The sequence below is a fragment of the Martes martes genome (genome assembly GCF_963455335.1).
Source record: "Martes martes genome assembly, chromosome: 5".
Lineage (NCBI taxonomy): Eukaryota > Metazoa > Chordata > Mammalia > Carnivora > Mustelidae > Martes > Martes martes.
The window spans coordinates 41,513,412-41,528,138 of record NC_137892.1 but is presented as its reverse complement, the minus strand read 5'-3'; positions in this window follow the sequence as shown (position 1 = coordinate 41,528,138).

The window sequence follows — 14,727 nt, the reverse complement described above, 5'->3', positions numbered from 1 at the left end:
GAGGATTATACTAAGATGAAAAAGAAATTCTCTTGGAAGTAATTGGTGCATAAAGCAATATTAAGGAAAACTAGTTAAATATTATCAAGTATCGATTACTAAAATATTTTTTAACAATTTGAACCAAATTCTGCAATATATCAGTATAGAAACTGATGAGGGGAAGGGGGACTAGAAGTGGAAGAAAAGGAACATTACAACAAAATGTGAAGCAGTGGGAGTATTTTATTGGAAGTCTGATATAACAAAGGTGTTCTCCAGGGAGGTGTTTCAAGAGTCCATGAACAGAAGAGGGACAATAAAACAACCCTACAGAGTAGTATATGTGAAACTAAAACTTGAAGACTACAGATCCAGAGTCCTTGTTGCCAAATAGGAAGAAGCAACTGGAGGAATTAGACCTGGATCAAGGGATAAGAAGGAAACACGATCCGGACAAGACAAAATGGACCACTTAAATTGTCTTCTTCACTGTTTACATGAATGCAAGAACACTGTGCTGGGATAATCCAGTACAGTGTTCTATTATTTCAATATTCCTATGGTTTTGCCCGCACGTTCATAGCTACATTCTATTCCTAGACTGTGCCAGCTCTGTAACTCACTCGGGATGAATTTTCCTGCCGCCTTCAGGAACTGACCTTGTGTCATTCTACCTGCGTGTCTGTAGGAATAGCCTAGAGGAGTCACTACTGTCTCTATCATAAAGACTTCCTTCTCTGCAACACAGCTCTTGGGATCCTGGACCCAACTGTAACATGCGTGCGCCCACGTGCACACACAGTACACCCAAACAAGCAATTCTCTGGACACCTCACGGAAAATTCCAACCCTCTGAGCTCTGTGGTTAGCTTCCTCTGGTCATCAGCCCCAACTAGGTTACTTTGTTACTTTGTTAACATAACAAAAGACACCTTAATTGCTCTCCTCAGGGAATTCTAATAAAGATTTTAGGAGCTGTGAGGCAGCAACCAGTGGACCAAGATCCACTTTATATGAGGATGAATTTGAATTACCAAATTCAAAAAATATATTTTATATTTCTTATAAATCACAATATTGCACCAACTCTTTCATTTTTTCTTTTCTTTCTTCCTCCTTTCCTCTCTTGTCTCTTCCTTTCTTCCTTCCTTCTTCCGTTCCTCCCTCCCTCCCTCCATTTCTCTCTTTCTCTCAGGTTTCCATATCACTGTTTTTCATGACAAACTGGTATGTTCTGTAACTCACATAGAAATGATGAATGTCTACAACTTGGATAAGTATCTTCTAACAGCTAGCTTCTAGAATCTTGCAGCCAGACTAGTGGTGGTATGTACTGAATGTACTAATACTCCCCTCTATTTTCTTTACCACATTATTTTCCCTTCAGTTGGATTTCCTCACTGATAACCTACCTTCCATTCTCAGTTGCAAGTGATTGTGGGACTGAGGTATAATGCTGATTTAATTATACTCTTTCGATACCAAGAGAAATACCATTTCATTAAAATATATATCCATTTAAAGATAATTCCTCACTTTAGAAATGATAAATCAAGAAGAAAATTGTTTCTTTTAATCAAACATACCAATCTTAGCTTTTTCTATTATACATATTTTTGTAAGCCAACTCAAATTCTTTGAAGTAGGGGACAAATTTAATTCTGTAAAGAATCCTATAGTTAGTTGTTTCAGTTTCTGAAGAGAAAAGGAGCCTTAGTAGGCAGTTGTGTTTTGAAGGAGATAATTTACCAAGTTGGGATTCTTTAGTGGATAAGGAGGAGTTGATCATTCCGAAAATATCTTTTATATAAAGGCATATAATCACCACATTGCCATGTTCAAGCAGTAGGGTTTATGTTCTGGAGATACAAGGGAGGGGCCCTGGTGAGCTTGACCTGTTGCTTTGCTCTGGTTTTGGAAAAGAAAGTGATTGTCTACTCACAGGATCCTTCAGTGATGTTGCTGGTAAATGAACTCCCCCCTGCTGAACTGCATCTTTTGCCATCTTTGAACTGCTGCCTCCTCTTGGCCCACTGGTCTATCGCTTCTTCTTGGGAACCATCGCTGGCCCTTGTTCCTCTTGGAGCCAATTCCTGGGATAATTTGCGGAGGCTATTTATTTCCAAATTCCAATCTAGATTAAAGTATGAAAGTGAGACAACATTTCAAGATAGAAATTCAAATATTCCAGCCTTTGAAACAGAATCACTGTAGACTAGGACTAGAATAATTCAACTCTTTCACAATTCAATTTTTAAACTTGTAGTATGTGAAAAAAAAAATCCATTTGGATTGAAGGTGGGAGATCACCATGCATTATCTCATTTGGGGTCAATTCAATTGATAATGCTTGGGTACCAGAAGTATGCCTGATATTATATTAGTTATTCTGGAGGAGCAAAGTGCACATAAATTGTTAATTATGCCCTCTGAATTCTCAAAAAGAAGACAAGATATTACCTAAATTAGTTAAATTGCAATCTATGATAGTAAATTTACTATTCCACTCAAATCCCTTATGGTTTAACTTCTATTAATCATAATAATGCAAATTTCATGATATTTTTCTTGTTGCATGTGTTGATTCAAAATAAGGAAAAGGGAAAAAAACCAAAATGAATGAGGCTTTGATAACTTTGTGTTTGAATAAGTAACAACTTGAAATACTTGATATACTTCCAAACTGCTGCCTACTGTTATTATAAGCCATGGGACTGAGGAATAATTAGAAGAAAGAAAATTACAAATAAACTAATTGCAATAAAATCAGATTTTAAGAAAACAACTAGCAAGGCAAAATAAAAGAAAAACAAAATAGCAAAGCACATTATACCTATTAGGTAATTTGATAGGCTGGAGTTGGTTAAGATTTTACTTGCTTTTACTTTTTGACACTGTATGAAAGGCAAGCAACAGCAATTTAAACAGAAAACAAATCTTAACCTTTGTTTTTATTCTATTCTAAGGAGCAAAGGAGTTTTAAAATTTGGCCTTTGTAAATTAAAATCTAATTTATGAGTATCAAAGTTTACTCTTAGAACTATTTAAATAATAAATGGGATATATCCATGAATAAATTATCTCTTTATTTTATACATAATTATTAGGATCCATTTCCATAACAATTGAAATTTCACTTGTCAGGGACAAAGACCTGGAAGATGGGAAGAGTCATTATCTAACTCCTCTCATTTTCTGTAACTCAGCTGTTGACCCTTAACTCTTCCTTAGGAAGTAAGAGGAGATCAGAAAAATGACATTCATTCATTCATTCATTCATTCTATATTTACTCTTCGCTTTCTTTCTTTCTTTCTTTTTTTAAGATTTTATTTGACAGACAGAGATCACAAGTAGGCAGGGGGGTGAAGGGAAGCAAGCTCCCTGCTGAGCAGAGAGCCGGATGTGGGGCTGGATCCCAGGACCCTGGGATCATGACCAGAGCTGAAAGCAAAGGCTTAACCCACTGAGCCACCCAGGTGCCCCTACTGTTCACTTTCTATACATATATCTTTTTTTTTTTTTTTTTTTTTTTAAAGACGAATAGAGAGCACATGTGCTCATGGTGGGGGGTGTGGAGGAGGGAAAGGGAGAAAGAGACAAGGGGCTTGATCTCACGACCCCGAGATTGATCACGACCTAAGGAGATTACCTTTTTTTTTTTTCTTTTTGCCTCTGGGATTTCATACAGTGGTAGAACTTTTAAAAATTCTCTGACCATTTTCTCCAATGCTTGCTCTAGTTCCATTTGCTGAGATTAAGAGTCCAGGTTGACTCCAAAGACATCCATGAGATAAGAAGGAAAATTTTCCAATGTCAACTATTTTACCTTTAAAAGCAATCCTTTCCTGGGCACCTGGGTGGCTCAGTGGGTTAAAGCCTCTGCCTTTGGCTCAGGTCATGATGCCAGGGTTCTGGGATCGAGCACCACATTGGGCTCTCTGCTCGGCAGGGAGCCTGTTTCCCTTCCTCTCTCTCTCTCTCTCTCTGCCTGCCTCTCTGCCTACTTGTGTTCTCTGTCAAATAAATACAATCTTTAAAAAAAATAAATAAAGCAATTCTTTCCTGAAATTGCTGGAGAAAAAAACAAGTTCTTTTTTTTTTTTTTGACGATTTTATTTATTTGTCTGAAAGAGAGAGAGAGAGCACAAAAGGAGGGAGAGAAGCAAGCAGGCAGAAGGAGAAGCTGGCTCACCAGTGAGCAAGGAGCCTGATGTGGGACTCGATCCCAGGAGCTTAGGATCGAGACCAGAGACAAAGGCAGGCACTTAACTGACTGAGCCACCCAGGCATCCCAAAAAAGAGAAGTTCTATGAGCCTAAGAAACTGTGTGTGATGGAAATATGGCCCTGTGATATGGTGGGAAAAGTTTTCTTGTAGCCTTTTCTTATGTACTTAAATGAAAAGAAATTGTGTGCCCTACAGTATGTTTTGAAGTATTCTTTGAGAACCACTGTAATGCCCACTGAGGACAAAGTGTCACTCCCATCGTCCTGCTTGGTATTTATAGAATTTCAGGTTTGCAAAAATATATAAGGTAATTTGGTCTAATTACCCTATATGATTAAAACACTTTCACAAGATTTCTACTAAGTAGTCATTCAATGTAAGCTTGTACACTTCCCATACTCAAATGTATTACCTGTTTACAACCTGGATCAGCACAATCCTTGAATATTTCCAACTGATAGAAAGTTTTTACTTGGTGAATTGAATCTGTATCTCAGTAACCTTCATTCACATATAAACTCTTCCTCATTCCATGAATATCCAGTGGATATTTACTGAGCATTTCTAGGAATCAGGCAAGATGTTTGCCTGATTTGGGGCTGGAATGAAGACACACAAGTATTTTGAAGGACTCTATTAAAATATACTCTGTCACTTTGTTAGGAGTAATATGTTAATCCATTAAAAGACACACTAATGTTTTATCAAGCATGAATATAAAAATAGAGAAGTATCACTTTGTGGAAAAAAAGAAAAAGGAATAAAGCTATCACTTTGAAAACCAAAGGGAGGTCTGCAAAGTGAGCTGGAGACCAAGGAGAGGAAGATGCTCAGCTGGGAGGAGCCCTGCGAGATACAGGGTGGGCATTGAAGCTGGACCCTGGACCCTGGATCCTGGGTTTGCTCATCTACTGAGAAATGTTGAAATGGGCACCAGTGTGAAAAGTTCACAATTTCATCAAAAGTTAACTTGTTGGAAATTATCCTAACAGCTGTATTCTGCTACAGGAGAAGGAATATTTTCTGTATTCATCTTATCCCTAGAACTTGATACAGATCTTGGAACCACCATTTGCCTTGGTGTTGGCTTTCAGAATCACTCCTCCCCTGGAACACAGCAAAATAAAGTATCTTACTTTTGCACGCAAGTTTTGTGTCACATTACATATAAAGGGCTTCTTAATTATAAATATTTTATGCCATGTAAAATATCGTTTAATCTTTGTCATTCTTTCCTTACCATTCTCACAGAATAGCCTAGTTTTGGTTTCTTCATTAAAATATTTTATGATATAAAATTTCTGGTTCTTTAGCAGAGATCTTAAAGTTATATTTCAGTCTATGTACAGCTGGAGAAATAAGGCCCTGAGAAAGTTCTTTACCCAGGAATATGGAGACCTGACTTAGCAGGGGAATAACGCAGAATTTAGTATTAAGACTCTCAGACCGGTTGGTATCTTTTCCTTTGTATCACTGGCTTTTTGACCTCCCAACACCTGCCCATCTCTGTCCCCTCTTTTTATCTAGTTGAGGTCATAGACTGTTTAGTCTGTACTTTGTCTTGACAGTTTTATAGTCTAGAGGTGCATGCACACACACACATATGTGTGTGTGTGTGCGTGTATATATATATATATATATATATATATATATATGCATGTGTGTGTGAGATCTGGAATACATATACATATATCTCCAGCTCTCTTGAAAAAGTAGAAGATCTGGCAGTAATAGACCTGTATTATCATTCCCTGGGGACACAGCTCCCTCTCAGTCACCAACACTCCATTATTTCTCACATGCAGCCTGCTTTATTCATTTACATTATCTTCCTGGCTCCTGTAAGCAGTCCAGATTGTGACCTCTAATCTAGTTAATTTGCAAGCACACACACAGATGGGTAGAAGGGACTATGTAATACAGATCTTCTTCAAATTATGATAGGGTTGTGTCCTGAAATACTCATTGTAAATCGAAAATATCGTAAGTCAAAAGTGCATTTAATGCGCCGAACCTCACGAACATCACAGCTTAGCCTAGTTTACCTTAGCTGTGCTCAGAACACTCACATTAGCCTACGGCTGGGCAAAATCATCTCACACAAAGCCTATTTTATAATAAAGTGTTGAATATCTCACATAATTCATTGAACACTGTACCGAAAGTAAAAAATAGAATGGCTGTACGGTTTCAGAAGGATTGTAAATGTCTGGGTTGCTTCTCCTTGTGACGGTGTGGCTGACTGGGAACTGGGACTGCCCCTGCCCAGCATCATGAGAGAGTATGGCGCCACATGTCACTGGTTGGGAAAAGACCAAATTCAAAATTTGAAGTATACTTTCTACTGAATATGTATCATTTTTGTGCCATCCTTAAGCTGAAAAATTTAAATAGAATCTTTGTAAATCAGGGACTGTCTGTCTTATAGTCAGCACTCTCATGCCAGGGATTCTTTTTTTTTTTTTTTTTTTTTAAGATTTTACTTATTTATTTGGCAGACAGAGATCACTAGTAGGCAGAGAGACAGGCAGAGAGAGAGGGGGAAGCAGGCTTCCCGCCGAGCAGAGAGCTGAATGCGGGGCTCAATCCCAGGAGATCCTGGGATCATGATCTGAGCCGAAGGCAGAGGCTTTAACCCACTGAGCCACGCAGGCACCCCTAATGCCAGGGATTCTTAATCTGAGGGACATGGACAGAATCTGAGGAGTTGGAGGAGACTTCTGAAAATTTAGGCATAAGTTTATGCTTATATCAAATTTATAATTTTCTGATAAAACAGTACAAAGATGTCCCAGTTCCTCAAAGCAATCTACACCTTGCAAAGATTACAAAATCCCGGCCTGAGGTATCCATAGTATGATTAATAATAGTACCGAATAAAGTATAAAAATATTCATAGCTCTAGGAGAGTCAAATCCATGCAAATATTTAGAGATTTAAATATTTTTAATACAAACACTTATATTTCTGAAGAATTTCCCTGTTTTTTTGTTCTATTTCCCCATATGAATGCAGTTTTGCACAAAGAAGCCTGATGTGACTTTCTTGAATCTTGCATTCTACAAATACTCATGGAGTGCCTGGTCTACGGGACAGGCTCTGTTCTAGCATTGTGGATAGAGCAATGATCAAAACAGAAAGAAGTCCGTGCCTTCCTGACTGCATCCTTGTGGGAGAAGAGCGAACAAATAAAGTAGTAAACTATATAGCATATCAGAAGGTGGCAAGTACTGTGCATAAAAATAAAACACGGAAAAAGGGTGGGTTATACCTGGGCTGGAATGGACAAGACTCAGGTTGTGGTTTTAAATTGAATGGTCTGAGAAGTCTTCACTGAGGACAGAGAAAGTATCATGTGAGCAAAAACTTGAAGGGATGAGAGTGAACCGTGTGGGCATATGGGGGCGGAGTGGTCTAGGTAGTGGAAGCAACCCAAGCAAAGGAACTGATACAGGGTCTTGCCTGGCAGGTTCTAGTAACTCAAAGAAGTCAGTGTGGCTGGGACAGAATGACTCAGGGGAAGAGGAGTAAAGGTGAGGGAGGGAAAATTGTAGGAAAACCCTTTTTCTGAATCACAGTAACACAGGGAACAGATAGTTGCAATTGTTTACACAATGAGATCATTTCAAAGTCTACTGAAATGTAGCATCAGCTTTGGGTGGATTCCAACTTGAATTATTAATATACTTAAGGAAATACGCCTTGCTGGGAGAGGCAGTCCAGGGAGGAGAATGGCCTTGGGGGAAGGAGAGCCAGCCTGGGAGGTATATTCATCCAGGGGAGAAATGCATCTGTTCTGGGAGACACAAGTGCTCTTAGTGCAGATCTGCCTCTTGCTGACTCAACTAATTACGGACTGAAGCAAAAGTTGGGGTTAATGTCATTGATCTTGTTATCTGGAGGTATGTTGGCACTTGGAAGTAGTCGCTGTGACTGACAGATCTTTGCTTAGGGCGCTTCTGTTAAGCGAGTGTCTATAGCAATTTGTGTTATTTTAGGAGATTTATTCTCTGTACAATAAATTTCATGTTTTATGCCAACACTTATATAGCTGTGTTTTCTTATTTTACTTCTACTTTTAGGTCGTATTAATTCTATTTTAAAAATTAGGGATGGAGGGGCATCTGGGTGGCTCAGTGGGTTAAAGCCTCTGCCTTCGGCTCAGGTCATGATCCCAGGGTCATCCCTAAAAAATTAGGGATGGAACAACAAAGAAAAGATAGTTCCATCATTCTTGGACACGTGAGGAATGTTACTAGTGGTTTGGAAGGGAGTTTTTACTTGTTCAAGATGTATTTTATTTTATTTTTTTTTAAAGATTTTATTTATTTATTTGACAGATAGAGATCTCAAGTAGGCAAAGAGGCAGGCAGAGAGAGATGAGGAAGCAGGCTCCCCGCTGAGTAGAGAGCCCTATGCGGGGCTTGATCCCAGGACCCTGGGATCATGACCTGAGCAGAAAGCAGAGGCTTTAACCCATTGAGCCACCCAGGCACCCCTCAAGATGTATTTTAATAGACAATGTGGAATAATGCTAACATTAAATATAAAATATTTTTAACTTATTGAGGGAAAACAAGGAGGGCCTTCTGTGAAGTTGCCAAAATGATATAATGTCGACCCAAGATTGAAAGCACACAGGGCAGTATTATGTACTTAGAAAAGAGCTTCTATCATAACCCTCTCGAGGTCTGGAGAGCTGCTGGGTTCTATCAATGTTTTGAGCAGGGCTAACCAATGCACAAGGGAGGTCAGGGGTCTGCTTGAGGTCAGACACCCCATGGATGGCTCAATCAGGATTAGCCGTGGCCGTTTCTGGTTTTCGTCCTTTGCTTTGATTACTATTCCACATGGCTTCCTGAAACATGTACACCAACCTTCTGCAACACCCCAGCAAGGTATAGGAACACACTTTCTCACCAACATATTCTTCCTATTATAAATATGCTTAGCTTGCAAGAGGGAAAGAAATGGTAGATTATTTAAGAGTGGCAAAAGGCTAACGTTTCCTACAAAATTGATTTGGCAATACATCAAACTTTTAAAGAGAAATTGATTTTTTAAAAACTTTCTATTAAATTGCAGCCTTCATGATTTTGTTATGCACTATTTATGGGAGGGGTAGGTGATAATGTAAAGAAGCAGGCTGATATATGCTTCCCCATATTCATCTAACTCTAAAATACTCAATATATCTTCAGCATTAAAGAAGAAAAGCCCAAGCAAAAAAAAAAAAAAAAAAAAGCCCTCCCATTAAGACTTTCCAAAGCTCAAACATGTAAGAACAATGAAAGTTAAAGATTCTGTAGAACCACCGTACCTGTCAAGGCCTTCTGTTTCTGAGGCGACAGCAATACATCTATTTGGTGATAGTAAGTTTCCTTTGGGTCATTTTGATCTCCTTCAGAATTTGGCTTTGTCGATGCAATCCTTTGGCACTCTGTTGGCTCCTGTTTAAAGCTGGTTAGACCAAGGCCTTTTTCATCTTGGTTGTCATATTGGTCTGCATCATTGGTCAGTGTTTTCTCGATAACAAACAGTTTATCTGTAGCCCATGCTGTGCAGCTGAACTCAGCAGTGTTCGGAAAACCCATTTGAAAACCGACTTTGTCATGATTCTCACTTGATACGTCTTCAAAGTCTCTATGGCACGCATCCTTTACTGCTGGCATTACTTGGAATTTGTCTTTTTCATCATTTCCCAGAGAGCTGCGTGAGTCTTCAGTTTTCATTCCCATGGGACAATTGGAATAAACCATGCCTTCTTTATCGTTGTGAATAATTAATCTTTGCTCTAACGCATCAGTTACTAAGGACATGACTAGCTCTGTTGTTGTGCTGAGAGCTGCTGTCTCTGGATGGCTTGTCTGGGATTTTTCTGGACCCCGTTCCACAGTGCTGTGGCTGCTACCGTTGAGGGGGCTGCGGGCAGAGAGGCTGCTGGAGGATGCAGGGCTGAGGGTCGGGCACTGTGTACTCTTTGTTTCCAACGGTTGCTCTCCTGTTGCACAAGAGTCACTATGTAAGGTGGCTTTGTGAAAGTCTCTGTCAGTCACATCAACGTGCTCTTCCTCTTCCTCACAGTTTTTTAAAGACTCAACACAGTGATCAAAGGAAAATATATCCCCAGGGGTTTCTTTAGGTTCTGAATGTCTGGTGGCCCAGTGGGATGGGCCGAATGAGGTGGAAGACTCGAGAGCGTTTTGACTAGAAGGCAAAGATAAAGAAGTTGATTTCTCACAACAATCTGCCAGTGGAATTTTGCTGCCTTTGTAATAAATGCTGGCTGCCTTTTCTCCTACCAGCTGCATGCTTGGAGAAGACGAAGAACATAAGGCAGAGTCTTTGCCACCTTGAATGGGGAAGGTATCAATCGTGGCACTTGGGAAATAATTTATTTCTGCTGTACTTCGCCTGATACATAAGTCTGATAAGATATTTTCTGGCATATCAAAGATGATTTTTGTCTCTCGGTCCACATCCTTGGGATCCTCAAAAGACATTTTCTGTAAGTCCATTTCTGTGGTCTTCAGGGGGTCTTGTAAAGTAGGAAGAATGTTTTTGAGAGGAGTCTCAGCCTCAGAGAAGGGCCTTTTTTTGAGAGTGCTCTGACTAATTTTGAAGTCCTCCTGGTGAGAGATGGCAGATTCTACCTCACGGTGATCTAAAACTGGAGATACTGTATCAGGGTTATTCTTCTTCCTCTCAGGGGTTGAGCACAGAAAATCCACAGCTGTATCGATATTCTTCTCCTTCTGGACAGCAAACACAATAGGAGGAGAGACAGGCAAACCATCTGAACTCTCATGCTTCTTCTCAAGTTCCCACTTTTCAGGGTGCCTAATTTCGGATGGTGTAGAAGACCTGGAACATTCTTTAGTAGTATGATTGGAGGAAATGTTTTTGTATTTCGCTGTTTTCCCCTTCCTTTTAGGATGAGTTATATTAATTAATATGTTCTGTTTCTTACTCATGTATTTAACTTTAATTCCTTTTTCCACAATGCTTACTTTTAGGGAGGGTCTCTCCGTTCTGGCAATTTCTTCAGACTTGGATGCCTCCTCAGGTTTTAGTTCTTCTACCAACACATTCCGACATCTGGAAGAGCAGCTTCTAGAAGTGTACCATTTCTGAATGTGTCTGGAAAAGTAATGTTGGCGACATATTGGACATCTCCTTTTTGTTGGGAACTGCATTTCTGTTTTACAGAAAAATCTGTTCTTGATTTCTACTTGCATGCTGAAAGCCCCACATTTTACTTCTGTAATGATTTTGCCTTTTGCTGGTTTAAGGGCTTCCACTGTGTCTGGGAAATCCTGCAGGGTAATTTTTCCTGATAATGATTCTTCACAGGCATTAAACATGGCCACTGATAACACTTCGTCTCGTTGATGAGAAATGGATGGAGGAAGATGATCATTTTCCTTCTCCCTACTTATTTTGCTGTCAGGTGAAAGTTGTTTATTATCTTTAGGAAGGAAAGGGGAATTCTCTTTTCCATTCATAGAAGCAGATGTATGCTCATCTCCATTTCCCTTAGATTTCCCTAAGGCCTTAGTCGGATGAAGCACAGCCTTTGGGGTATCTCCTTTGACTTCCTTTAGAAGATCTTTTATATTTTTTTGGTATGCTTGATAAGCAGGTTGAGGTACACCTAAAGAAGAAGGAAAAAAAAAAAGAACAAAGAAAAAGAATAGAAAAAAAAAGGTTTTCTGTGTCCATTTAGAGACAGATGGGACTCAAATTCTAGAGTACAATTCAGTGCATATTCTTTGTAATTTGAGCAATATTTTCTTTCATTTCTAGTATATAAAGGTATTTTCCATAAAAATTCTTTTCTAATAAATACCTTAGTTTAAATCAGTTATTTTAGAATGTAGATTATTACTTGGTAGTTCTAGGAACTAAGAATGTAATTATGTTTTACTCTAAAGCAGAGACTTCCAAAATGGGTGAAATGAACATTTCAGAACAAATTTATACAAATAAATTTTAAGAGACTTCTTGATAAAGAATAAGTTGCCATGATCAAGTATTTGAACATGGCATTAAAATATTACATATAACACTACTATAATACAGGCTAAATCAAGCTTGATTTGATTTGAAAAGCAAATAAAGAGACCCAAGTATGGGTTATAGACAGCCTTTTAATTAGGTCCAATAGATTCCTTTGGACAGGTAGAGGCTTTTTATAGCACAGAGAAGGTGTCATAGTATTGCCAGATGCTATCACTTTCCAGGGGAGAACTAGAGTCTGGATTTATTATATTGTGAAATTTCCTAATTCCTAAAGATTGTCTCACATTTAAAAAAAAAAAAAACACAACAAAACCCTCTATAGATGGACGCCAATAAATTTAAGGACCAGCTTTGGTCCAAGAACTGCCAGCTTGCAACCTTTACTCTTCCCCTTTATAATTTTAGAATATTTTGCTTGAAAACTTTGTGAATCTGAGTATGAGGTAACGTATCTTGTGTAAAAAAAAACAGTGGACAAAAGACAAAGATCTCATATGTTTTCAATTACGTCTGAGAGAGTATTTGGAAAGGAGAAGAGAGAAGAATGGGCAACAAATAGAGACATCATGGAAACCTATGAACCAGGTCTCCATGAAAATAATTTGAATAAGTTAAGCTAAAAATTGGAAAAGATTACTTATAATTATTGTAAATGTTCTTAATTTAAATATGATATAATTAATTAACAAAATATATGTAAGTACAGGTAAAATCATATTTTATTTAATATTTATGTAAAGGATAAGTAAATTCTCTGTAACCAGAAAAAGAAAAATATCCTACCAAAATTTGGCTAGAGGTAGCATACAAGTATGGGGTGTAGAACTACTTTTTTTAGAATCAAGTAAAGACTCATAGGTTTAGTAATTACTGCTTCCTAACTTTAGGTTCTCAGACATCCTGGAGTTCCATGGAGTTCCCATTTGCCTCTCTGCTAGTCCGAGGGAATGGCTCTTCTCATAGCAAGTACTGAAAGAGCTCCCAGCAGGCCTGCTTACAACCTGAAAGCTGTAGTATAGAAATCGTGGGAGATAAGACACAGAAACCTCTCTCTCTAAAACCTATTTACAATATAGCATGAATGTACTTTATATACTGGTGGACTGCTTTCTAAGACTATAGATTACAGTTTATTCTTAAAATAACACTCTCATGCCAAGGACAGTTCAGTTTATAGACATTGCAATTTCATAATTTTATAGTTTATAGCCTCTTTCAACTGACTATATTTCAATTTCTACAACTAGCAACATAGAGCTGAGATAGTTATTCTACAAACAGGGGTCTTAATAATTATTACTTATTTAATAAGTAAATATTTCTGTTTTAAATTTTTATTATTTGCAATATGTACATACATACCAAACTTCTAAATTGTTTCATAACATTTATATATTTTTATCTTCTTACTTTTATAGGCATTCTGTGGTAAAAAAACAAAGTACTTAGCTGGGTAGTTCATTTTATACATATTTATAAAACCAATGAATTAGACTTACATACTGTGGGATTCAAGATTTTCCATTTTTTACAGACTTTTCTTCTTTTCTTTCTCATTTTGGGGAGCTGAGCATCTTCAGTTTTCACTGTCCTTTGAAAGCATAAAATTTGAAATTATTTTGCCCTCAGAATTTAAGTTTAGTAAAATTACTAACTTAACTCATTTGCTCACTTGATAACATAGTATCTTTCTCTGGTATCCAATAGTGCTCTCCTCTGAATACATTGTGTTATCCTAATTATTTATATCTTCCTTTCCTATTGAATTCTACCCCAACTATTTAAGTTCATTATTATATCCCATGTGAATGCTCAAACATGTGTTTTTTCATATGTATAGACATTTAGGATGCAAGTTATAAAATCATGTTTAACTGATGATTTTTATATTCTAACTTTTCTTAGCATAATAGAAATATGATTTTTGTGGGTTGACATACATTTATTATCATCAGATTTGTAGCCCTGCCTAATTGAGGGGGGGTAGGGTGAGGAGGAGAAGGTTTGCCTCCATTACATTATCACCATAAACACTATGTTTAAATATTTTAAGATTGGATATGTACTCTATAGTCTCATAGAAGATAAAATTAATTCTGTAGTTTTATTGCAAAACAAATGGTTATTTTCCCTGTTGATTATGTCTTAACTGATAAAAAGTATTGGGAAAATTATTTGGGGGAGATGCAGCCTCCTAACTTCCTCAGATCACCTCCGTGGGCACCTGCCTGTGCTTAGAGCTATGCCAGATTCAATTGCTTTCCTTTTAGAGGATTAAACTGGGCAAAGAGGCAAAGAGAAATAGCTTCACTCTGAAGCAATTGTTTTGGGTGTATTTAGGTAGACTCTGCCTTTGGATACCTCAGCAGAGCAGCTCACCTTTTATCTGTTTTACACAAAACTCAAATAAAATGCAGCTGTTTTGTGGCCAGTTTTGGCAAAAATTTATTTAAATTCTTCTTAACTTCTCTCCTCAAAATCCCCTATATCATGGT